Source organism: Zonotrichia albicollis, chromosome 2, assembly GCF_047830755.1.
Source record: "Zonotrichia albicollis isolate bZonAlb1 chromosome 2, bZonAlb1.hap1, whole genome shotgun sequence".
Lineage (NCBI taxonomy): Eukaryota > Metazoa > Chordata > Aves > Passeriformes > Passerellidae > Zonotrichia > Zonotrichia albicollis.
Genome location: NC_133820.1, coordinates 89,216,563 through 89,242,636, shown reverse-complemented (window position 1 = coordinate 89,242,636; position 26,074 = coordinate 89,216,563). Strand labels below are relative to the sequence as shown.

Sequence of the window (26,074 nt, the reverse complement as noted above, 5' to 3'; positions counted from 1 at the left end):
TGTAGCACAGGTACAGCAGGGCTGCCAGTTTGCACAGACCGTGAAGTCTGCAGCCAGACTTCCCCATGTCTGGTAGATCACCAGCACAAATGGGTGCCCTTCCCCATGTCTGCTGCCTTCTGTGAGCACCACCAGCACAAACAGAGTGTTCATCACCCACACACAGAGCCTGAGGTGCACTGACACAAGCAGTGCATCACACTCCTGGTGTCTGCATCAGCTCTGGTGGCCACTCCTAGGGGAGCTCAAAGGGCAGCTCCCCCTCAGGAGGCCTTGAACTGCATTTCTAGTGGAGATGTCCAGCCAGCAGATGAAGCTATACCTAACCTAAAGCAGTGCTCCCAAAAGATACGTATCAAAAATAGGATGAGCAATATGGAATGCAATCAGAGCTGATGAAAACATCTCCAATTATGTAATTTAAATTACTTAGGGATATTTGCTGGGAAGTAATGTTGCATAAAGAGAGGAACTGAAGAAATGACTCAAAAAGTTTCTTCTTCAGTTTTCATCAGTCAATAGGCAAAATATTTCTCAGGCTGACTGGGACCTCTGCTGCAGCCAAGAACATCTGGGGGAATTATGTAAATCCCTTGCAACTATGCTGTAGAAATTTAAACTAGAAGATCCCAATAATTGCAAGTGATAAAATACTCAGGCATCTAAAAAAAAGATTTTTTTAGAGTAAAAAAAAAAAATCTAGAATGTGTTTCTATCAAACAGAAGAGTTGCTAGCTGTACATTCTCTGTACAAGCTGAGACTTAAAATGGAGTCTATTTGCCAACAGTTTGGGAAGCTGAATCTCTTTTCATTTGAGAGAAAAACCACAAAAGGTTTTCAAGAGCCACAGAATGGAAATTCCTCCTGCTCCTACTGACATTGTAGAAGTTCTTCTCTCAACTTTCCCGCTGGCTGGTTTCCTAAACTTTTAACTTTTTTTCTATATACGAAGAAGCTTTATCTACATTTGCTAAAAGCAGTACAGCAGTATTTTGGGGAGCCAAAAGACTTAGAAGATCTTGGCCACACAAGATGGAGTCTTGCAAGGGTCACATCCTTATGTTCTAATGAGTCTTTCACAATTCACTGCTTTCACATTTTATACTGCTGCATTTTGTTGTTATAGTTGAGTATACCTTCTGTATTGTGTAAATTACATATCTTTTTTCCCTGTTCTACACTTTGTCATGCAGACAAAAGAAATACATTTCTGTCTATTTTGAGATTATCTTCTCAAGGTCAGTTTCCCAACTGCTCCTGTTGCCAGTCAGCCCAGAATGCACTTATGCACAATGTCTAACTTGGAGCATGATTACCATCCCACTGTATCATAATTTCCATAATGAAGTCAGAGTAAAAACTCTCTTACCAGCTGCTCAAAATTAAGAGACGTGAAAGGTCTCAAATCAACTGCCCAAATTCATAAATTGATTACCACTCTCTTTAAAAGTCTGTATTTACTAAAGCAAAACTACTGAAATCTTAGGAACCCTATTGTCAGAATCCTTCCCTTTAGAGATTGCCATTTCTCCCCAGTGAATAAGGTCAAACCACCAGAAACTGAGCATAGTTCTTCTCTAAGTGCTGGTTGTGCATATGCTCTGTATTAATAGTGTGAGTTGCCCCGAGGAATTAGCCATCTATATTCATGGACTAAATGAAACCGTAGTCATTGAGCACTTGATGACAGCACAGTTGAAGAACAGGTCAGTTCTTGTATTCAGGACTAAATCTTTGCTTTCTGTTGCAGATGAAGGATATTTTCTATGAGTTGAGTAGTATTCCACTCAGACCCTTTTCTCCTTACCAGTGCTTCAGTCTTCTTCTCCGTAACTGGGGTTTCAACTAGAGTCACTAGATAGAAGTATGGTTCATGGTGACACACAAGAGTACAATGAGAACTGATTTAGGGAACTGATTTAATGACTTACTAGTCATTAGTAAGGCAAAATGAAAAGAGCAGATACTTTTGGAACCTATATTGGTTGCCTTTCATATCTTAAATAGTATCTTAAAGCCAGGCTACTTTATTGTGACTGTGTTATCAACAAGGGGTTCAGCAGTTGGCCTCCTTCTAGCTAAAAGGTTCAATGTCCATTCATAGATCCATTTGAACCAGTGATGTGTTCAGTACACAGTGAAGGAACAAAATAAAAATGAACACGTACAAAACTGACCTGAAAATAATAAAGAAATGAAAGAGCACTGTGTGGTCATGTGCTAAGCACAGTCTTTTATTATTTCTCTTTTTAAGGTGTTTACTTCCATTTTTATCTTTGCACTACATCTTTCCCCGCTTTTCAATGACTCCACTGTGACACACATGAAACAGCTCCTGCTGTGAAAGGGATTCAAGAGTTACCTTCCCTTTACTCTGAATGTTCACTTCATGAAATAACCTCAAAACCAACAGAAGAGACCAACCAAAGGGAGAAAAAGAACAGATATGTCATTTCCAGCACACAGAGATACAGTAATCAGATGTCACAGTCATGTCTTAAGCCTTGAAATCAAGACACTTCTTCTAAATGTATTCCTGAATACATGCACCAATTGGTCCAAAAGATTTCCTTGGTCTGGGTAAGCTCTAGGACTTGGCATTTCTCTGGCTCCTCTGGTGTATCTCTTTGGAGCAGGATCCCATCCTATGATCACTTTGCAAAAAATGAACCCATACCTTATTTTCAGGAAGTTTTCTGCCCTCCTGTTCCCTCTACCCAATAATTCTGATGAATACACTTTCCTTCTTGAATGGGAACACCTTTGTCTCTCTTGACTGAAAGTATAACATCTGTAGTGTCCTATAAAGTTCATTATACACACAAACCTGGTGCAGGAAGCTGGAACATAAATCACTATCTCCCACTTCCCTGGCTGCTTGGGAGCATTTACTGACAGATGTGAGCTCCTTCTGTACCTCCAAGGCATGGTGGGCATTGCTCCCACCTTCTGGCCAGGACAACACTCTCCTCCTTACCCCTTTGACACAACCCTGCCCAGGGAAGACCTGCTCCTGTTTCATTCTCTCTTGCTCTGAAGCACTCCTATTCCCAGACATGAGTTCTCTTGTTCTGCAACCAAATACCTACACTGCTCCCAACGCCCTACTTTGTGTATCCTAACAAGCTCACTGCTTATTCATCATTAACATCTTCATGATTAACATCTCCTCAGCATTCCTCATCCACCAGTACGTGGGGTAGAACTGGCAGGGAATCCACACAGACCGACGCATTCTCTGAAAAAGTCCTTTCCAGAATGTGAGACTTTTGCACAGCTGGTATCTCGATGGGCATGGCTGTGAATAGACAGAGGGTGCAAGATGGTACAAAATAATATCTGTGGCATTACTTCAAGAAATACTAAACCCTCCTCTGTTCCCTCAGCCCACAGAAACACTGTGTTCTATTTCCACATCACAGTTTTTTCCACATCTCTGGAGATGACATGACCCCTTTTTTTCCTTTCAAGGTCTCAGCCCAGCATCATACACATGCTAATACAGAAATTAAACATTTGTTGAGTAGCTTCACATAAGTTTAGCAAACAAGAAAATAAAGTAACTAGACTTACCCCAAGGAAATTAATATTATAATAATTTGCAACCTTGGCACTGAAGTTTTAAACAAAACAAAGCACAAGTAAGTCCTCCAGCAATGACTGTGCCTGCCAGGTAGGTAGGGGATACACCTTTTCACTCTGGATTTACAGTTTCCCATTTGATATTTAGATAACTTTATAACATCATTAATTATTAAGGCTGGATTCAAATCAGTACCCTTCAGAAGGGAAGTTACATATCCCATTTGTTACTCAGTTCTCCAGATAACTGCTTCTGCCTCAAACTCATGCATCAGCTTTGATGACAGAGAAGCAGTGTTCACTGAAGTGTTGCTAATGCATTCTTGAGTCTGGCTAATTACACACAATCAACTGATTCTCAAACATCAGGATGCCAAATATTGCCTTAAATCACTACCACTTGATGGGAAACTTTCTATTGCTTGAAGAGGTGGAAACAGTTGAGCTAATAATAAAAATCAAATCCAACATTTTGAGACCAACCTCTTGAAGGCAGCTACACAGAAATTAAGGCCCTTAACCCTTCTCCTGTTCAGGGCAAATCTGGGAGAGAATCCCTAAACCCAAACAAGCCAATTCTCCATCAGTTTGTACATCCTTAGACTAAAATCAAGACTGCACCATTCATGTGTTTATAGAGAACAACAATTGTATAAAGCTCCTGAAAAGGATGAAGGAGGATCTTTCAATGGTTTGATGCACACAATTAAACCTGAAAAGGGTGAGAATTCAAGATACAGCCTGAATTGCAGCACTTGACCTCCTCAGTTCAGGGCATTGCTTTGCACTGTGGATCTCCTGGGTGTGTAACTCTCCCAACACCTGTTAAACAGAAGTCAGGCACCAAGATCACAGGTATGGATCTAGGGAAACATAACACCCCCAAGAACAAAGGCTTTCCAGTTACAATGCAAATGCACATCATCATAATCCATGAGTGTGCAGGACTTCCAAATATTTTTCCTGATTCTCCTGAAATCAAACAAAAATGCAGCACTGGCTACCATTCCTATGTGAAGCAGAGATGTCCCCTTGAAAACAGGCATCTATATATTGACAAGCTGTCATCTCTGATGAAGTCAGGAGTAAAGGGCTCTTAAATCAACCTTGGAAGACAAAACTTTTAATGGTAGCTTTGCATTGGTGTAATTGGAAATGGATCTGCAGCTTTGTATTTTAAAGGCCAAATCCTTCTACTCCTTTGTTCCCTTTTTTATTTTCCTATCCCTTTCCTTTCCCTTTTCTCCAAATTAACATTTGGAACACTTGAAAATGCTAATTGAGTTTCACTTCATTCAGACAGGAAATAACGACCTCAAGATAATAAGACAAGTTAATAGTCCCCTGCAGGTAAATTAACACAAGACCAAATGCTTGAAGACCTTGAGGATCACAACTGTTAAACTTAAGTATGCATTCAAAGAAACTCTGAGCACCTAACAAAGCAGGTCACAGATCATCAATCAGAGCTACTGAAAAAAACCTCTTCAAAGAAAGAAGTGCAGAACACATGAAGGTAATTTCTTTTCAACATCTACCTTAGCACGGCCAACTGAAAGATGCTGTTAAGTAAATATATAAAAACCCCACAACCTGCATGCTCAATGTGTATGAAAAAGTGTGCTCAGCGAAGTCATTAACTCATCCCCAAAATCAAACAGATGTATTTCAGTAAGCCATCCGTCAGAAACAGATACATTTCCATTGCAATAACATCATATTTTCTTTTGTAATCACTTTATAGGGTGATTAGGGTTCAAAATATGAATTTGATTACAGCACATCCATGAAGATGAAATGCTTACAGAAATCATAATGCTGCTTTAAGTCACAAAACAAACATTTCACAGCCCATAAACTGAAAAGTGCTGTAAAAGTGCCCAAAGCACAATAGTCACTCCTCAAATCACCTTCATGTCACAATAGACAAAAATGTCTAACCTAAAAACATTTACAGAAAAATATCCTCTCTCTTTAAAATACAGCTGTTGACAAATAAATGGGTAATCTTGACAAACTACTCAAGTTTAAATTCATAGTCCTCTATTATTATAACAACAATGTATTTTAAAAGTTGAAATATATTGCTGGATCATGTAGAAATTAAAAAATCAAATATCACTGGTTAAAAAGCATAAATGACTATGAGAAATCCAGAATCTGTGTGTTCAGTGCAGTTTCAAAGATATCACTGTATCTTATAATCCTTTAGGATGCTAAAATATCTTAGTGTTTAGAAAGGAGAAAAGCTGCTGTTTACAATCTTCTATTTTTAATGTCAAGTTTTTTCCCTTAATTACTTTTTGTTTCAACACAACTAGCAGGTGTCAAGAGCATATTTTCTTTCCTTGCATGAGTTCATCTACAGTTAAGATACCAACTCTGAATCGAAAAACCTGAAAAGCTCATTTTCCTCTCCTAACACATGAATATAAATTACGTGGGAAGAAGGGGGATCCGGCAAATTGAAAATCTGCAGGACATGCACAGATATTCATGGGTGCCCAACAGGACAGGCAGGCAGCAGAGACCTTTCTGACAGAACATTGTCCCCACTGAAGGACTGCTGCAAGCATGACCCTGACGCTTTATCTGCTGGGACACACTGCTGAAGTTTTTGCATTGATAGCTGATAGGCATCCAGAAAACCCAGTCCAACAGTGACTAGAAACAATAATGACATTCAGTAAATCTGTTGCTTCAAACTGGAAATCTGACATTGACAGAACTACAGTAATAAAGATATAATAAATGCAATCACTATAAATGTGATGTAAAATTCTAGCTTTTCTTGTAAAGCATTTATTTCCATTCAAGAAAGGGCACAAATGATGAGAGAAATAGTAAGCAAACATGAAATATATCAAACAACATTATCTGTGTAATAAAAATTAAAGAGAATAATTTGATTGGAGCTTGCTAATGATTAAACCACTTGAATTAATGTTCTGCATAAACAGTATGATGGGTTTGCAAAGCGAGGCCTCAAAAATGAATGTGAAGATTGTTTCAATTAGAAAAAGCTATATATCAGTGGGTTTTCCTGTTCTTTGCTCCTTCTTCTGGAAACAAATGCAAAATAAGATTTTAAAAAACCCACTCTTAAAACATACTTGTTTATTTTATCACTACTGTCATTACATTAGGCAGTCATTAGAGACTTTAAACCTTCTATTTAAGCTGGTTCACTCTTTTCAATTCTGTGCTATTCCCTAAGTGGTTCAGTTTGCTTTTCCAAAGATTTGGTGTTTTATCCTTTCTGAATGTTACAAAAAGCACACCCCAAAGAATTTTCTATACGGTTTTGTCTGTAGTGGTTACATGCATCATAGCAGTACTTTCCCAAACTGCCCTGATACTATCTCGTGGTTTCTGAACAAAGCTTTTCAATCAAAAGGCTGCACCATCCAGGTTCAAGATTTCCCCTGAGGAACCTGAAAGGGATTCCAGAGAGACTACATGCAACTACACACAGGTCACAGTTATAATGACTGTCCCAAAGGAGAGAAAAAGGTGCTCTGGAAAAGAGTTGATATTTATCCCAACATTTTGCTGCCAGTGCCCCAATCTCACATGAAAAACAGAGCACCTGCATACATGCAAATGCATCCCACACCATTAGAGCAGCACTGGTGCTAGTCCATGCACCATTCCAATCTAAATAGCTCAGTCGCTTTCTCCATGGTGTCATTTTCAATTTCAATAAAAAAAATATTCCCCTAAGTCCTGTGCAACACCATATGGATCTGTTGCCTTCAAACTAAAGAAGAGTTCATTAAGAGAAGTGGTGGACACCCGTTTTTAGAACCAACAGGGGATAAGGTTTAACCTGAACAAAAACACTTAGGTAACTGGACCACAATTAGAATAATACAGCTCACCTTAACTACTTGTCTCTTCTACTAAACTAAATGTATATATTGATTCTCTTTCAATCAGTTTAATAAAATTAACACTTAGAGTAGGTCTCACTCACCTCACAATGGAGGCCTCCAATTAGTCTGAGAAACCTAAATCCTTGTGTTTCCCAGACTTTGTGGCATTACCTGAAAGCTACTGAATTCTACCTCACTCTCTAAAACAGAATGCCAAAAAGATCTGTGTAACATTTACAGAATGTTATGCTACCATATAAAGCACTTTCTATAAGCGGCCTTGTGCAGAGATAGAGAGTATTAGAAAAACTCAGTTCCATAACTTGTACACAATTCAACTCCAGATGCGGCATTAATATTTTCATCTGGAGGTATCACAGTTGGAGTTGCTCTGATTTGCTGATTTATACCAAAGAAACACAGGTGCTGCAGTGTCTTGTTTAGGCAAAGAGGAGAGAAAATTGTACAGCATTTCCATATGAAGTTCTGAGGAAATATGCATGATGGAACCCAAATTTAATACAGGTTCATATTGTCCTTGTTTAGATGCACATATGTAATAGCCAAATTTAATAATGTCAGAGCTCTTCACACAGAATTTCAATGCTCAGTGGGCTTAGTCAAGTTGAAAAACTCATAAGTCTGTGGGAAAATATTAGGCATTGTTCAACTAAAATCTTACGTGACAATGACTGAAACAAGGTCATAAAAAAGGCAGTTAATTTTAGTATTTCCTTATGTAGTTTGTCAGTTCATCTTTCACAGTTATAAATATTCATGGGAAAGCAGAAATAAAAAAAAAAAAGGATTTTTTGTTTACTAAAAATTAAATATGCCTTCTTACTGTGAACTCACACCTTCTTCCTACTACCAGTAGTTTTGGCTACTCATTTTTTAAATTGGCTTTTAAAAAAATGTTAACCCTTCCCCTTACATTCCTTTTGTCTGGGGAAGAACTGGAAATTACCAGCTCTCTGGGTTCCTTCTTTAACAGCAAATGTTCTGTTGTTATGCACATGCATTACTAAATATGACTACTTTGACGTGAATTTATGAAGACTGACTTCTGTTTTTAGTGCCTATGTCTCTACCTACATTCTGTCCTTCTGCTCATCTGTTGCCTAGTCAAAATTGTCTGAACTTGAGGTAGTTTGTACACTGCTTTACAGCACATGCCTGACTGAGACCTTAAACTTTAACTAATATTCTAAGACATTATTCCTTGCAGAACTGAATAAAAATATTCTTAAAAGGAACAGTATTGGGTAAAAATTTATCATTTATCCAACTCTCATGCAGACAAAATGTCCAGGGACCAGACACACACTGGGCTTTTTCCCACAGATCCGCAAACATATTTTGCCCCATAGGTGTGATGGTCCTGACTAGAAGTTGCCAGCAGATTTTGAGAAAGTTTGTGGTTCTTAGTAAACTTTAAAATTATTACCCTCACTGGAGCAAGGAATGTAAAGAAAAGCCAGGTGGCCCTGGGAGATATTTGGGAAGAGAAGACATGGAACATTTCAGATCCCTTTTGCATCAGTGTGCATCACCACCTTACATTTTTCTCAGGTCTGGTGAATATACCTGAGGCATGAAAGGACATGACTTAGAGAAGGCAAATATTCTTCATTTTTCTTGTTTTCAAGTTGACCAACTGCAGACCAGGTAAACAGCACTCCTTTTTTTAAATACACATACAGTTGGTATGTTTGCCTTTTTCTGTCATTATGACAGTATGAAGCTGTCACTCCTAGTGACCGTCAGCAGTTTCCTGAAGACTCGAACTTTCTGCACACACTGGAAATACATTTAATTTGTAGTTTTGTTGTAGTGTGTTGTTAAGTTTCTTGTGTTATTCCCCCAATTTATGTATTGTTCTCCCCTATTATGTGAAAATGGTTTCGTTCCCCCAGTTTTTCCCGCCAGTGCTAGCCTGTCAGCTAAGTTGCTATAGTAACCGCTATTCATAGTTGCCGATATGTAATTGCTCCTCCCCTGGTTTCCCTTATAAGTGAAAGTTGTCTCCTCCCTGGGCCCAGTCAATCACCCCCTTTCTCCTCCCAGGTTTCGAGAACCTTCTCCTCTCTGGAGATGGTGGTTGGCTGGGGTCCCAGGACACCTCCTTTACCTTTTGATTATTGGTTTCCATGGAGTGTCAGTTCTGTGAAGTTCATCCCCTCACCTTTCCCGATTGGTTCCGCCTGTACCCACCCCCCTCCTTTATAATCCTGTTTCACCCCCTATGGATGAACTTCTTCCCGGTTGGTTTCCCTGCGTTTGGATCCCGCAACACCTTCAATAAACCGATGTTTGACCCCCGGGAAATGGTCAGCTCCGTTCCTCCCCAATACCAGCGGTGTACGCCAGTCCGCAGCCAGCACAGCCCGAGGCCATCAGACGCCGAAGGGTGCTGGCCAGGAATTGCAGAGGGGCGTCGGCCTTTCGCCCTCAGCTAGCCGGACTCTAAACTTCGGGCCACATATGCCCTCCTCTGCAAGATGGCGCCCAATGTGGGGCTCGAACCCACGACCCTGAGATTAAGAGTGCCATGCTCTACCGACTGAGCTAGCCGGGCTGGCGACTCTGGTGGGACACGAACCCACAACCTTTGAATTAGAAATCCAATGCGCTATCCATTGCGCAACAGAGCCACGTTTTTGGGCAGCCGTTGTGGCCAAATTAGACCAACAGGTTAACGCTGGGGAACCCCGGTTGTCTAATGTGGCATACTGGGCAAGCAAAGTATTAACTTTGCTACGCCCAGCCGGGAGTTCAAGAAAGGATCTTTCTTGTTAGAGTTTGTTCCCCAGTTCTCCCGGTTCCCGCATCCTTACCCCCCAGCCCTCTCCCTCTTCGCACAGGCAGGAGCCCTCGAAAGGGATTTTAAAGGCCAACAAAAAGCAGGGAAACCATTCTGCCCCTGCTCCCTCTCGACCTGCTCAGCCTCCCTGTTCGAGGAGCCCTGGCCAGGCTCCTCCTCTATCCTCACCCTCTACCCCAGTTCCTAAGTCCCCAGTTTCAACCCCTAAGTTTGTTCGGTTTAGTAATGAAATTCCACAAAGTAGCTCCTTTACTGTTCAAGATGGCGGGGACCACGCGGTCTCTGCCGCCAGAGCTCCTTCTTCTTCCGCTAACCCTTTTTTCCCAAGCACCAACCCCTTCCTTTACCCTGACCACACCCCTTGCCCAGTTACCCCTCCCTCATACCCTCCCTCCGTCCCGCTCACTTCTCAACACTCCGCCCCACCTTCAGCTCCTCCTCAAACCCCTCCCCCGGTTCAGCCCCCCGTTCCCTCCCCCACCAGCTCTCACGCTTTGTGTTCGGGGGGGGGGGGGGGGGGGGAAAGCCGGAAACCGGAGCAAGCTCCCTTGTTAGAAGCCGCCCCTATTACATACCGCCTCGGCGGGGAGGGAAGTGCTCAGGCCCAATGGGCACCCATAGCCCAGGCCCGGATAATAGAACTGTGCAAGGCTCAGAGTGACCACTCCCGGGAATCAGAATATTTCCGAGGGCTCCTTCGAACAGTGGTCTCACAGGGAAATCTGGTGCCTGCGGACCTGAGAGCTCTTTTCTCCAGTCTTTTGAGACCCGTTGAATTTAGGGTCTGAGCGGGAGAATGGAGGAGGCAGATTGTGGAGGTTCTCCCAACGCTTTGGGAGAACCCCTCCACATCTCATGACACCAAGGGCTTGGTAATTTCTGAGGACCATCTTGTAGGCACCGGGCAGTGGGCGAGTGAGGCAGCTCAGGCAAAGGCGTTGTTCACAGAACAACTTAGGGAAACAGGGAAAGCTGCGGAGCGTGCCTTTTATAAGCTAGCTACTATCACCTCCCAGCTAGAAGAAGAATAAATAAGGCAGGGCGCACAGGAGCCTTACCTAGAATTTATAGAAAGACTCTACCGGTTCGTTGAAGCGCAGGGTCCAGGAGAAAGGGAGAGAGAGGAGATGCTTAGGCAGATGGCTTATTACAATGCCAACACAGCGTGCAGGCGGGCTATCCGATCTCTCCCTCGAAACCCCTGACCTACAGTAGAAATGATGATCGAAGTGTGTGCCAGGACGGTTCCTCTACAAGACCCAAAAGCGTGCCCCAAAAGAGCCTCCGTAGCCTTTACAGAGTATCCGACGTCAGAAGACACAGACGCCAAAGCTGCCACCGCCACCAGACCAATGACACCGGGATCTGGGAGAAGGATGACAGCAGCTCACCCCTGCCACCTCTGTGGCAAAGTGGGGGCATTGGTTGCCCCAGTGCCCTATGAAGCAAGATAGGAAGAGGAAAGAGGAGAAAGACCATCCAAATGGGTCAGGCCCCTCATCCCGAAGCAGAGGATGCAGAAGGAAGCTGAGTCACAGGTTCAGGCGTCCTCCTGGCAGCGGAGAAAACCCTCCCAAACACCATCAGTTTCCTCAGATGTTTACTTCCTCCCCAATGCTGAGACTGCTGCTCCTACCCCTCTCGTCACTGAACTACCTCTGGTTTATTAATCCCAACCTCCCTCCCCCATTTCTTCTCCTTCTCCTGAACTGGATTTATTGTTTGGGGCAGAACCATCTGTTTAAGTATTTTGCATTTAACTGTTCCCTTTTTGTCTTTTAGTACATTTCCCCAACTCACTTTTGATTTTCATCCTCCTAATTTGCAAGCTAGTCCGGAGAAAACTGACAGCGCCGAGTGCCACTGTCCCTTGCAATGTTCAGAAGATAAAGACACTTGTCATGACCAGCCGCGAGTTCCTGCATTCTAAGCTGAATTTGGACTTTTCTCTTCATAGTTTTACATCAGTTTTTACATCAACTGTCTTCAATCTTTAGAAAAGTAAGCAACAATATTCTTTTAAGAAACAGGGCTGAATTCAACTCACTATGATTATGTGCATAACTTAGTCATGTATACTACAGCAGGGGAGTCTTCTTCAGAGCAAGTAAGTCCCTCTGAAGTATAACTGGACTATCTTCTTGACTCTATTAATGCACAAGAAATGTGTGCATTTTGAGAGGGGGACTAAGCCTGCTCAATTTGTGCAATTACTGTGAGAGAACAGGGTACCAGCCTGGAAATGGAGCCTTCAGTCAATCAGATCTAAGAATGGATTTTGCTTTTATCAGTAATGGTGCAGTTTAATCCATATTCTGAGGAACCCTGAGCTGGGAAGATGAGTTCAGCATCCTCCTCACCCATTAAACCAGCTTTCTTGTTACCTGCTTCCCTCCTCAGTCCAACTTTCACAGCACAAAAGGTGACAGCTCTGCTGAGGACATCTCAAGACTAATTCATTACCAGGGAATCAGTCAGGCCAATTCCCTTGCCAGGAGATTAGGTCATCCATCTCCAGGCTGATCAGCAACCAGAACCTGTGTTCCCCACACCCCAGCATGCAATAAAGAACAGCCTCCCACCAAAATCCATTTCAGATCTGCCCATATCTCGTTTTCTGGACATCTCTTGAAGATTTATACACTACTTTTCTAAATCCGTCTGATAACACATGCAGGGCCTGAACCTTTCCTAGGCCACCGGAGTTAAGCATAAAGGGACCTTAGTGAATAAGCAACAAGTTCAAGAATGCAATTAGCTATCTCCTGAAATTCAACAGACTGGGTGTCTGTCTGGGCTCAAACTCTAGGTATTGAAATCTTAACAAAAGGTTTAGCAGTCTAATCTCATTCATGGTCATCTACAAATCACGAGAGCTGCAGCATAAGCAGCTCACGATCCCGGCCTCAGCTGAATTTCTACAAAAGTGGAAATTATCTGAAATCTATGGCTTCAAACAGCCTGTGTAACCCTGAACTAGCTGTATATACAAAGTGTGGGACGCAAAATCAATAAATAACTCAAAAGGTCACCCAGTCATGAGTATGCATAAATGCCTTCCTGACAGATGTGCTTACCAACCTTCAGCACGGCCTATGGAAACTGTGGCATCCCCTCATCCATTCCAGCATTTCCTTACCCTCACCATAAGATAGTCCTAATATCTAACATGATTTTTTTGTTTTGGTGGTGAAGTTTGTGATTTTGCTATCCTGTCCTTTTCCCCATGTAGCAGCATTTATGCTTAAATACTGTGTTTTAATACAAAGATTTCCTCAATTCATTGAGCATCTCTTCTTAAGTTTCCCAAGTATCACTGACAACAAAATTATAAATATCTGCTTCATAAAGTGTAATAGCTGCTTCATTAACTCAGATAAAATGATTACAGTCATTTGAACAAACCTGAATTACACCCATCCAACTAAGCAAACCAGCATGAACCAGAAAGTTCCCAATTTCAATAAGCTGTTATTTCCTTTGCTTGAAAGTACTGTGACCATACTGACATAGTATTTGAGAGCTGCTGTTCAGTTCTCCAGACCAGTAAACACATTATAAAAAACATCTTAGAATATGGAAGTCTCCTGGAAGAGACTAAAGGATGGAGGGTGGTTGGACACCTCATCCTGTTTGCTGGTTTGTTTTAATTAAAATTGAAGGTTTGGAATGAGAACCTGCCATTTTCCCTAAGCCTAACTGAATATTAAATAATTGTGCAGAAGGCAAAGCTTTCAGGACAGAAATATTCTCTAACCCAGGGGAAAGCAAGCAAAATGTAAAAATGCTGGTTTCTCTCATTAGCATGAAACCTTCACTAATCAGGGCTTCTGATCATTACATTTTCTCACTTATTTTGAATAAATAAAACATACCTTATGTTAAAAAGCATAGCTCTGTATCTTGAGTCTTGAGTGCGTCTGCCTTTAATTGTCAATAAAGTCCAAAATTTTTAAAAAATGCAGTACTGAAGGAATGTCTATAAATTTATTCAATTATGACCCATTGCTCACCACTTTCCAACAGCTAGGGAAAAAGGAATTGAGCTGTAAAATTTGTTCTGGGCAGGAACTTGGCATCTGCTATCAAGCCAGAGTCCAGAGAAAATTAGCATCACGAATTTCAAATACGTTGGCTTATCTCATGTAACTCAAAGCCCAGAGATTTGATTTAAATCATAATGGACTAAATCCTGCCAGACAGTCAGACCCATGCATGGGACAAGAAGGATTCTGGCAAAGAGAGAAAAGGGGGTAGAAAAGTCCCAAAAGATCTTGTCTTGGTAGGGTGAACTGTTTGACATCTATTTTTCAATGCTAGAAGTAGATGTAAATACCATTTAATTCATTCCGGTGTCTCTCCCATTAAGTACCATTTAATGAAAAGCATTTGCGTGCTGCATTCATCAATCCCATCCTTTTTGACTGCACAGTTTCAGACACTGTGATAAGTGAGGGCCTTTTGATGGCTCTCTAAAAATGCTATTTTCATTTTTAATTAGGACTCACCAGCAAACAGCAACCCTGTTCTCTCATAACCAACTCCCAGCTTTAGAAGATATGCTTGAAGCTAAAAGAGTGTGAACTCCTCACTCCAACAAAAAGCATAAACAACACTAGCAAAGAGAATCAGAACTGCAGAAGGAACACCCTGTAGCCCACCGAGCCACAGGAAACCTCATGCTCTTGTAAGAGTAGGGCTGGAAAGGTTAGATTCCTCATATTTGATAGATCAATCTCATCATAAGTAAGTAGCAAAATGGAGAGAAATACTGGAATTCCTCATGAATAATTTAACCAAAACTACAGACAAGTTTACTTTTGTTTAAGAAGAAAATATCCCCTAAGATAACAAAGTGTGTCTCGTAACATTGTAAGATCAAAGCATTCACAGAATTTACAGTAACAAGGAGAAGGTGAAATATCTTCTCATCAGTATTCTGCAGCGCTTTGTTATCTGAAATGCTCTTTTCAAAACACCTATCAGTCATCAGAGATTATACTCTTTAGGGGAGAGCAGAATTAATGTGGCATTTGCCTTACCTCTCTTCAAGCTAATTCATGCTAGAGCAGTTCTGGTGTCTTCTGTGTCAACTTGTACACCTGCCATTGGCTTGGTGTCAGAAGAAAACACTCCTCACTTCTACACAGTGAAAAACATTTTGGTTTCCACATTTTCAAGGAGCAGTCAGAAGCATTTCATCAAACCTGTGAAAGGGCTGGGATTTCCAGAGTGGGCCAGGTTCTTCTGTGACACAAGCCAGATGTAAAAGACTGCTCAGCGCTCAACAGCTCAGAAGAAGATGCAAAAATGGATGAAGTGCTTAGCCTATGGTTTTACTCATAATGTTAGATACTGTTTTGGTAATTGAGATTGTAGAATACAGTCCTCACCTATTTTCAGTGGTGCCACCTTCCCCATAATGCGTGCTGTCTTTTTCCTAACCTGGAAACGTAAGGACATAATATAAAAGGGGATCTTTATTTGAAGGCCTTCAGAGGCAGTTATGGGAAGATGTCCACAAAATCCTACCCCTCCCAGGGGTGAGTACATTTTTATAGGTTTTAGGAAATTAACATAATTGATAAAAAGCACCAATTAGAAGGACAAGTGGTGATGGAATTCTCCCCCAAGCCAAGCCCTTCTCTGGAGCTCCCCTTCAGCAATAGCCGTGTTCTGTCCATGAGAATCTATCTCCTGCAGTTATTCTCAGCCTTGGTTCCCAGGCAGAACCAAGACAGGACAGGGCCTTGTACCCCCTGGGCCTTGGAGCTCTGAAATTTGTTTTGTCTTCCTGCTTAAGGAAAGGCCATGGAAAAGTACTGGGAAAATGAGTTACTAATACAATAGACTGTAGAGCTACAAATACATGTGCAACGAATATAGGAAACACATAAAAGAAAAATAGGCAAAACCCAAACCAGCATCATGTGTGTACAACTGCAATTGTTCTGGCAGAATAATTTATTACTGCAATTTCCTGGCACCTCATTTTCCCTGTAGAGCACCCTCTGAGGAACATGAGAGGAGTTTGAAGACAGTCTCCTTATCTACAGTATCTTTCCACTGTCCTGATCTGGGGAAGAGGTCACTCAGTCTTTTGGAAGCACATTTGTAAGATGAGTCAGGACAAAGGCAGGACTTGGAGAGGGCAATTTCATCCATAGCAAAGATGTAATGTTTTACTTATAATTGGATAGCGACTCCAAGTAATTTCTAAGTCCCAAACAGTTCATACATGTTTTAGGTGCAGTGATTTCAAAGAAAGTTCAGTATGTGGTGCATACTTTGCAAAGCAAACACCAACACATAATTATCTCCCATAATTATTTAAATACTTCTCAAACAATTTCTTTTCCAAATTACATTACTGTGCAACTGGAACCATTACAAATGATCATATTGTTTAATTAGCCAGTTTCTCCTAATTTCTTCTACATTTCAGATTTTTAATTAACATTTCATAGCTCTTAAACTGAGTGTAATTACTAACAGCTCACATGAACTCCAAACTAAAATTAAATCTTTTAATAAACTGCTATTCTGAAAACTATAAGGAAATTTAATATTTAATAATTAAGCATTTGTTTGACTAAAGTCCTTACCTATTCCAAATTACAAATTAGTTCAACAGTCAACATAAAGATGAAGTAAAGTGCCCAAGCACTCAGCAGTCTCTGTTTCAGAAATTAAATTAACAACACAGGAAAAAAAAAGTGTATGCTGCATCATATTAAAAAAATGCATGAGATGGAAGGCAGTTTTGACTTGGTTGAAGATAAAGGCCAGAAAGAAGGCCTAAAAAAGGCTACATTAATGGTAGGAAGCTACCATTTTGGAAGAAGGCAAGGCATTGATTTGTACAATCTGTGAAAATGCTTAGGGTACAATCCAAGGTTTGGGAGGTATAGTAGGAGACTGTTCTTTGAGATAAAGAAAGATATTAGAGAAGCAAATAATTTAGATGTGATAGACGTTAATGGGAAATTATGGAGAAAATCAAGTGAAAGTAAACTCAGCAAGGCTGAGAGGAAAGCAAAAGAATTTTGCTATTTTAAGGAAAATGCTATTTTAAGAAAGGATTAAGTGTAAAGGGCAATCACCTTGAAAAGTGGAATTCAACCTACCCAGGGAATAGGTTGAAAAGGTCTCCCAGGAGAGGAGCAGAAAGGATGGAAGTGTTCTGGAGAGCTGAAAGAATTTTATTAAATACAAAAGCAAAGAACTATGCTATTGCAGAGGAAGGCTACAGAGCACAGTGATAAAACAATATGACTGCTTTTAGAACCCTTCAGCAACCTCAGAATAAAAATCACTATACAGAAAGCTTAAATAAGGACACCTATTTATGGACAAGGACACAGGAGCAGCACCAGCATGTAGGAGTAATATTGCAAAGGTTATGACACAGGACAAGTTATAGTTTGTAAGGGACATAAGAGGCAACAAAAAAGGTTAATAGAAGGAGTAGACAGTGAAAGACTTTATTTCTGTAATGGGAAAAGAGAGCACACAATGAATGAAGCAGGAAAGTCTTAAGTATTCAACACTTACCCTCTTTCAGTCATTTATTCTCCCCCACTCCAAATTAATTAATCCCACTTTAACAGTTAAACAGCACTGTGAAAGAACAAGCTGGGAATTACTGAGCAGTAGTTATCTGAGCCAGGCCAGCATCTGAACTGCCCCCCACACTCCTTTAGGAAGTAGGTGAGAATCTCTCTGAACCTAACCCACCTCAAAGTATTGTCAACAACATGAATTTGTTTAAAGGCAAAAAAGATTTGGACTGAAATTCCTTCTTTAACTAGTTCAGAGCAGAGATTTCTGTCAAAGTCTCCTTTTTTTGGTAACACTCCTATAGAAAAGTATTACATGAGAGCCTAAAAGTGTCCTTAATATTTTGTTGGACTGTTCCCTCTTGCATAGTGAGCTTTACCAGCAGATGAAATAGGCAGCAAGAAGAAAAATACTCTCTGATTTAGATGACTGGGTCCTAGTCCTTGTCTCTTATCCACAGTGAAAACATGCCAGCAGGAAAGGCAGAGGATGATATCTAGTGCTTAGGTGTATTTCAGATTTGGGAAATTTCTGATTGTGCCCTTGAGATAGAGAGAAGAACTGAAAAAAGTTCCCCCACATCAAGGGTGAATGCCCTAATCACCAAATTAGTTATGGGATTAACAAATAGAAAACTTCCAATTAAGCCCTGGATTTTTTCCAGCTACAATTATTTGATGCATTCAAATGCTTCTGAGACTTTAAATCACACTGTTCAGCAAATTTGCAGTTTCTTAGTAAATATAAACACACAGCCCTAATGAATATCGCCTGAAGGTGAACAGAGAAAGAAAGAAAACTTATAATTAGTTGAGCCAGAATACAATTTTCTGACAAAGTGTTTAGCTGGCAGTTATGGCCTTCATCCCTGCCACCCCACTTCCCCCTGGCTTCTTCTAGTGGATCCTCTCTGCTTCCAGAGGAAGCCTCTGGCTTGGAAAGCTCTTTGCTTCCTCCATGGCACGGCAGAACTGCAGAGCAGCAGCAGCTACCTCACCATAATATCATTTACATTGCATAAATATGGAAAATCAGAGTGTATTATTTCATAAGCAATGCTTTTAAGCTCCATATGTTCCTTGCACTATTCTTATTCACCTGTCTCCCTTCTCATCCTCTCATTTTAAAAAATAACGCCAAGTTATTATTCAGTCTTTGTAATAGAAGGCATATGCAGAGCAGTAATTAGCAACAAAGGGTGAGAACAGTGTTTTAGCTAAGTCTTGGAAATATTTCTTATTCACACCCATTGCCTCACTTTTATGAGGCTCACATCTGAGTCAGCAATTTTGCCCAAGCTGTTGTTTGAGGAGCAATGCAATAGCCAGATGGCAATGGCAGCATCCACATCATCTTCACATTCAGTGCTCACTGAGGAGAGGAAGGAAGCCACATTTATCCTCAGAAAAGGTCTGGGGAAAGCAGTGCAACTGTTCATCTGTTTGGACTTCATCACCACTCCTCCTGACTGCAAACCATCAGCGTACTGCAGGGGATTGCAGCCAACCATTCCAGAGCTGCCACTCTGCCTGCTCATTTCTGGTGTCTATAAAAAATGTTATCAAAGCCATCTGCACATCTTTCCATAAGGAGACTAGGAATTGATAGATTTTGGTGGAGTTAGCTTTGCTTCACCTTTCTGATAGTTTTGCATAAGGAAACCACTGTTGCCAAGCTATCATTTTAAACTGCTAAATTTGCGTGTCAGGAGTACTTTATTTTCTCCTTATGCTTTAAATCAATCATATTAAACGTTCCTATTGTGTGCCAGTTATGTTTTGCTGTTTGAAAGTGGAACCTAAACTACCAAATATTTTATTTTTCACTGTAGGACAAATCCATGTTTGTGGTAAGAGAAATAAGGTTCTGTGAGCAACAGTCTAAAATTTTAAACCCTTGTTTGTCGTCTGGGGTAAATGTACAACTGAGATTCTCTGAAAAGCATCTTCAGTATCCTTCAGGCTCTAAGAAGCTTTCTCCCTAAAAGGGAATGTTGGCTTAAGAAAGCTCAAGTTTAGCTATTTCCTTCCAGCTGGAGCATGATGGGGTGCACCATTCTACATGCTTGCATTTTACACTCAGCAACCCCATTAAGACTCTTCCAAAAATGAAAGTATTTACATTATTGACACAGGAATGAGCAACAGGCACACAAGAGAATCAAGCCAAACCTGAGGAGCACGAGTGACAACTCACTGAGTAGCTCAGCCCCATACTGAATGCATATGCTGCATTACTTGACTTGCAGCTCAATTTCACAGAGTATGTCATAGAAAGAGGAATTCAAATAGGAAGAGTGAATATCTGCTTCTAAAAGACAAAAAAATTTAATACTCAAGGAGGATTAGATATATTTAGGAATTCCTAAAGGAATTTCAATGTAATTCAATTGTATTTGTTCATAAGCAGCAGCACATTACAGGCAGCCCGTGATTAATATCACCTACAAAAAATGAAAGGCTTGCAGAGAGCTGTAATAGTGGTTAATACAATAGAGACAGCAATTTGTTTTAATGAAAGTTACTCTCAGCCTTCAACTAGCTTGAGAGGCCAAAAAACCCTCTCAGGATCTGCACTGCCCAACTTGCAAGCTTCATTTTAGGTGCCTAGAAAAGCACTCCTCAAGGAAGTGGGAAAGAGGCAGGTGTCCCTAAAGGCTTCCAGGAGGAAAACCTCTCTGCCCAACTTTCAGCCTTTTTGTCATCAGACATGTTCACCTAACACAGTTTAAAAGATTCATCTCTAATCCCAGTAGTTAATGTTGTATTATTAAACATTTCACTTTAATTATGAAGTAAGTATTCGTCAATCTTCTTTGGTTTCATTCTGGGTATGATTACCCTTCCAGGTCTCTGCTGCCAAAAGTTAATGGCTTGATTTCAGAGGTTGGTAGATGTAATTTTACTGTAGAATTTCTGCACAGGCAACAACCTATCACCAATAAGAGAAGAAAAATATTGGAATCAGACAAAGAAAAGTTGCAAGAAAAACATGATATTCTGGGGAAAACCAGTAAATTTAGAATGTATTATTTTTCTCTCATTGTATATACATCTGCAGAATACCTTGATCAATAAACACTTACTAAAGCTAGAGAAACAGAACAAGCAAGCATTCTTGGCTGGCCTCAGTTATCGTAACCAAAATAGACCAACTTACAGAGAAATGTATTTTTAATTTCATCTTGACAGAGAAAGAAATGAGGTTCATCTGTGTGGTTCCTAAAGTTCTTCCAAACAAAAAAAGCTGTGTAAGAGTTATTATTAGTTACATAAATCTTGGAAGCTTGTTGCAATCCAGACTGTGATCACTAATGACTACAGAGCACAAATGACAGTAAAAATTTAGCAACAAAGTGGTTTATCTACCTGAAGCAATAATAGCTGCCCTACACTCCTCCTGGTAACTTCAGCTTCCTTCCACTTGTCTGACCTGTTTTAGTTCCTTGTTCCCATCACCACAAGATTTCATTTGATCTGTGGGCCCAAATGAACAATTCTATGGGGTGGTTTTTTTGTTGTTGTTGTTGTGGAGTTTTTTGGTTTGGTTTTGTTTTTTGGGTGTGGTTTTTTTTGTTGTCATTGTCTTTTTTTTTTTACAGAAAAGCCCATTCACCTTCACCATATACACTGCTCCACTCTCCCTTTCCAGGCATCACCAGGCCTTCTCCTCATCCTTCTCTAGCTACCTTCTGGCACCAGGTTGTATGGGATACATAGTGCCATGGGAATGATGAAGTTTCAGCAGAATTCAAGACCTTTTCATGCCTCTGCTGACAAAGCTGCTTTCAATTGTCTCTCTCCTTTCCTTTATATAGCCCATGCTGCTGGTCCCTGGGCCTGGATCATTCCAATATTTCCTTCCCCTGCACCTCTACAAGACACCTTTGGTAAAGGTGTCTGAATACTGAAAAGTATCCCCAGTGACATTCACCACCACTGATTCATCTACTCTTCCTTTAGCTCAGCCACCCTCTGCTTCCTTTTAATACCTTCATTTTAACTCCAAGAAATCCCACACAGCAGTCACTGAGACTTTTTCAATGTCCAGGATTTGTTCCTTAAAATCCCAAAGCATTTTGTGTCTCTGCATCTCTCTTCACATTTAATATTGTTGATTTCTTTGAAAAATACCAAATGAAAACTTATTTTGGCCATTTTCTATCAGTCCTACTTTCCATGGAGACAAATGAGCCAACCTGGCTCTGCCATATCCCCCATCTCTCCTATAAAACCTGTGCTTCCCAGCTGTCTTACCAGCTGGGAGTCATCTCACCCCACTGTTGACACATCTGCACTGTAAATGTCTATAAGGCAGCCTGTTAGACACAGATGGTAATTCTTTTGCCTTTGCATCAACAGGGAAATATGTCCCCATAGTGCACCATTCACCTTCCCCCAAGTCACTTTTTGAAAGAGGACAAATGGGTTGTGTCCCCAAAGTCTCTGCTTTTTCCATCACCCATAACAGGAACCTCAACAACAAAGTCAGACAGATGCAGCTTGTTAAAATTAAACAACAAAACAAACCCCCACATCTGTCTTATAGCTGCCTATGCAAGTTCAACACAACTCAGGAGCTTGTCATGCCTCCTTCCATGTTTCTTCTGAGCCCCACCACAGTGCAGATCTTGGTCCTGCAACTAGTACATCAGACTTAAATCTGATTTTTTTAAAACTCTATTTCTTCATCAGGAGATCCTTAAGTCCTGCACGTTTCCAACTTAAAGCAAAATTGCTCTTCAAAGCTCGTCCCATGGTTCTCCATTGCCTCCAGCCTCCCAAAGCCAGGCCAGTGGTACTCTGTGCAAACATTGTTTATCACATCACCATTCAGAGCACTGCATGGTATCAGTAACTGTAACAATACTGTATTGCTCTATTCCTTCTTCTCCTGAAATAACTTATTCTCTCATCTTAAATTCAAATCACTAATTCTTAAGGACAGAGATAATATTTCTGTTCTGCATTTACCTGTCTTGCAGTGGGATACTGTATCATGACTATGCCTTTGAGGTATTATAAATACAAGTAAATAACACATACAATAACACAATTACATTGGTTTTGCTTACAGCTATGCAATTTTTCTTGGGCATTAAGCAAAAGAAAAATGAGACCTAGCAAATGCTTCTGTGGAACTCCCTCAAATTAGAATATTTCCTTTATTAGAAATGCCACATAACAAATAAGAGAAGAGTAATAGGAAAACATTAGCAGATTTATGAAATTACCAAAAAGCACAGATATAATTGTATCTAGTTTATTGCTAATTTGTAGGGCTCAGAATACTTCTGTACATTTAGTTTCCTGTGTTTTCCTGATTTGGCTATTGTTTCTTCATTTTGCTGTAGCTCACAGACTTGAATTTGACAGCACTAGAAAAATAAGGCAAGTCTACAAAGTTGTTTTCACAGATTTATCCAGGAGGATAGGAAAAATATTACAAGAATGTCCTACTTATTTCGATATTCTGAAACTGTAAACCTTCCCAAGTTTTCAAAAGTAGGGTTTCAAGAGCAATTCTTTCTATTTGTAAGAGGTTATTCAGTTATTCCCATCTGTCAGTAAAAATCAGAAACTGCCCTTTTGGATGGCAGGCTAAAAACTGTGCAAGGTCACCCCTGCAACCTGAAGGTTTTTAAGATCTCTTAAGCTATTTTACAGTTCTGCTTATAAACAGTTACAATAATAGGATTTTTATTACCCCAAAATAAAATAATTATCTCTTAATTTTGAAGAAGCACAAAGATATAAATGTTGCACTTTTTAATACCTAGAGCATCCACTGCCATACTGAACCCAACAGCTACTAGGTCACATATGCACATATACTTGCAAGCAGGGCAGAGCTCATTTGCAGATCTTTAATTTGATGACTTTTTCTTTTCTTTAAATGTTGTTGATCGAAATCAGTGTCTTAATGTTGCACAGCACTGTCTTTTGTTTACTGCAAGTGATTAGGGCAACCAGTGGCAGTAATTTTTCTCAACACTATAAAACAACACAAAATAACACTTTCCAGTTCTTCATTTATTCATATTACATAAAATACAGCTGGAAATTCACTTAAATTTCAGTACTGCAGTTCATATGCAGACAACAACCAGCTTCTGTCAAGAGAGTAAAGCTTTAACACACCTTGTGCACAAAACAAGAGAATCCTGTGTTGGTTATGGGATGTAAGGGTTTTTGTGCTGGGGCACGTTCACTGTGAATTGGCACTTGCTCTTTGAGCTGCTGAGTTAGGCACTGGCATAACCCTTTGTGTGCAGACTGCATCAGCTTCGCTGAAATTTTTGGTTTGTCAACAGGAAAACTAGACAAAACATGCACACTCAGAAGAAAGAATTATTCTGAACGTGTTTTTCGTGATAGTCTCTGTGTCACATTCAGCAAGGGGAGTTTTAGTTTCCTGAGATGTCTAATATTCTTCTCACATTTCCCAAGTAGTTACTGCACTCCTTTAAATGACTTCTGAGAAAACTCAGAAAATATAATGCAATTCATCCAACCCACATTTCACAAACTTAAAAAGGAATAAAAATGTTGTTAAAGCTGCATAAATGACAACTTAATCCCACATCAGGTAGAGGTAAACATAGCAAGAAGCCAAATTAAATGCCATCTCTTTTTCTGTTTTTCTCCTTGGACTGCCACACACCAAACATTTCATATGATCTATGAGGTTTCCAGGATAATAAAGCAAAAAGATACATTTGTATAATTCTTTTTGTATTTACTGCAAGACAAATTGTCTTGTTTTGAAACACCAGGGCTGATTGGAGTTGTACAACAGGGTATAAAATTGTCATTGCAGCAGTCCATGCTTGCATATAGTCAAATATCACACTGACAGTACAAGGAGTTCATTGTGCTTTGAAAGAATTGTGTCTGTACATTGTTGTCTGAACTAAACCCTTGAAATCTTGCTTTGCACTTCTAATTTTTTTAAATTTTACTCTGTTTGCAATGTGTACAGATTGATCCAAGATGCAAATGCAAATCTGGAAAAATACCAGAAAGTTATTTTTACCTTTGTTGTGCTGGCTCTACTAAGATGTTTTGGTATTTACACAAAACATGTTTTCTGTTTGCAATTTTTCTTCTGCTTATTCTGTGAAAAACTGAAGTGATAGCGACCAATGTTTTGGTGCCTGAAACTATCCTTCCATATTTAAGCTTATGGACTCCATTAAAACCAGACATATTTTAGAACACACTGGGAACTACAGCATTTCAACAATTTGATCATGATCTGAAAATCTTATAGACCTAATAAGACCAGATGCCTACACATGGCTTACCCACAGTTTACACAGCTCACTCCCACTCCTGCTGAATCCAAGGGTGCCCAGCATCTGGATGGAGAAATCTCCGGGGTGCTCACAACTGCTCCCCCTCACCCTGAGGGCTGGGGCCCTCATCAAAGCCCAAGACCAAGCAGCATCAGCTCATTCTGCACTTGTGAGACCAGTGCACTTCACGAGTAGCACAAGGAGAGACCCTCAGCTGGGGCAGATCCAAGATCCACAGAGCTCAGTGCCAGTAGGCCACAAATGCAGAAGGCTGAAGTGCAAGCATGGACAAACTCCTAGCACGCACCAACTTTTGATTCATGCACTTTCTAGTCCAAAGGGGGCAACTTCCAATGTGAGTGGATTTTTCTTTCATTAATTTGTTCAATGCCTTCATGAACCTCTAAAACTTAGAGCATCCATTCACTGTCACCTGAGGGGAAAACGTTCTACAGCTCAAATAAATGTTGCACACAGAGGTATTTCTCTGACAGAGTCCTGCTCATTTTTGTCATCCATCTGTAGAATTGCAACTATTGATAAGATTTCCTCATCCTATCCAAAGCACTCTCTAAAATAAAAAAGACTGTCTGTTGTTGTCATTACATTACAAAGGCTCTGTTAAGGCTCTCTTGTCATTATATTGCAAGGGTTCCATACTGCTAGAGTTTTGTACATCCTTGATGTTTCTTGTAGGCAGCTCCTCTAGGGACTGACTTTTCCTTGTGCTCACAGCAGCCAACTGACTCCAGCTCCCTCCCCCAACCAACCAACTCTTTTATAGCACCCTTCTTCTTATTGGCTACAGCTGTGGCCTGTTAAAATCAGGCCTGCTCCTAATCTTTAATAATTAACCCAGCTGTAACTCTTTAGGGGGTGAGATTACTTTCTATCCTACCTTTATTTACTTATATTCTACCCCCCTACAGTCTATT

General features: G+C 40.4%; 1 protein-coding gene and 1 non-coding gene across 3 annotated transcripts in view; both read right to left on the bottom strand.

The window, feature by feature from the left end:
• The window catches only part of HS6ST3 (heparan sulfate 6-O-sulfotransferase 3), a 292,241-nt gene that overhangs the window by 70,225 nt on the left and 195,942 nt on the right, over positions 1 to 26,074 (bottom strand). The gene's annotated exons all lie outside the window — the stretch shown is intronic.
• TRNAR-UCU (transfer RNA arginine (anticodon UCU)) lies at positions 10,040 to 10,112 on the bottom strand. Its single transcript has one exon. It is a non-coding gene; the product is annotated as a tRNA-Arg (tRNA).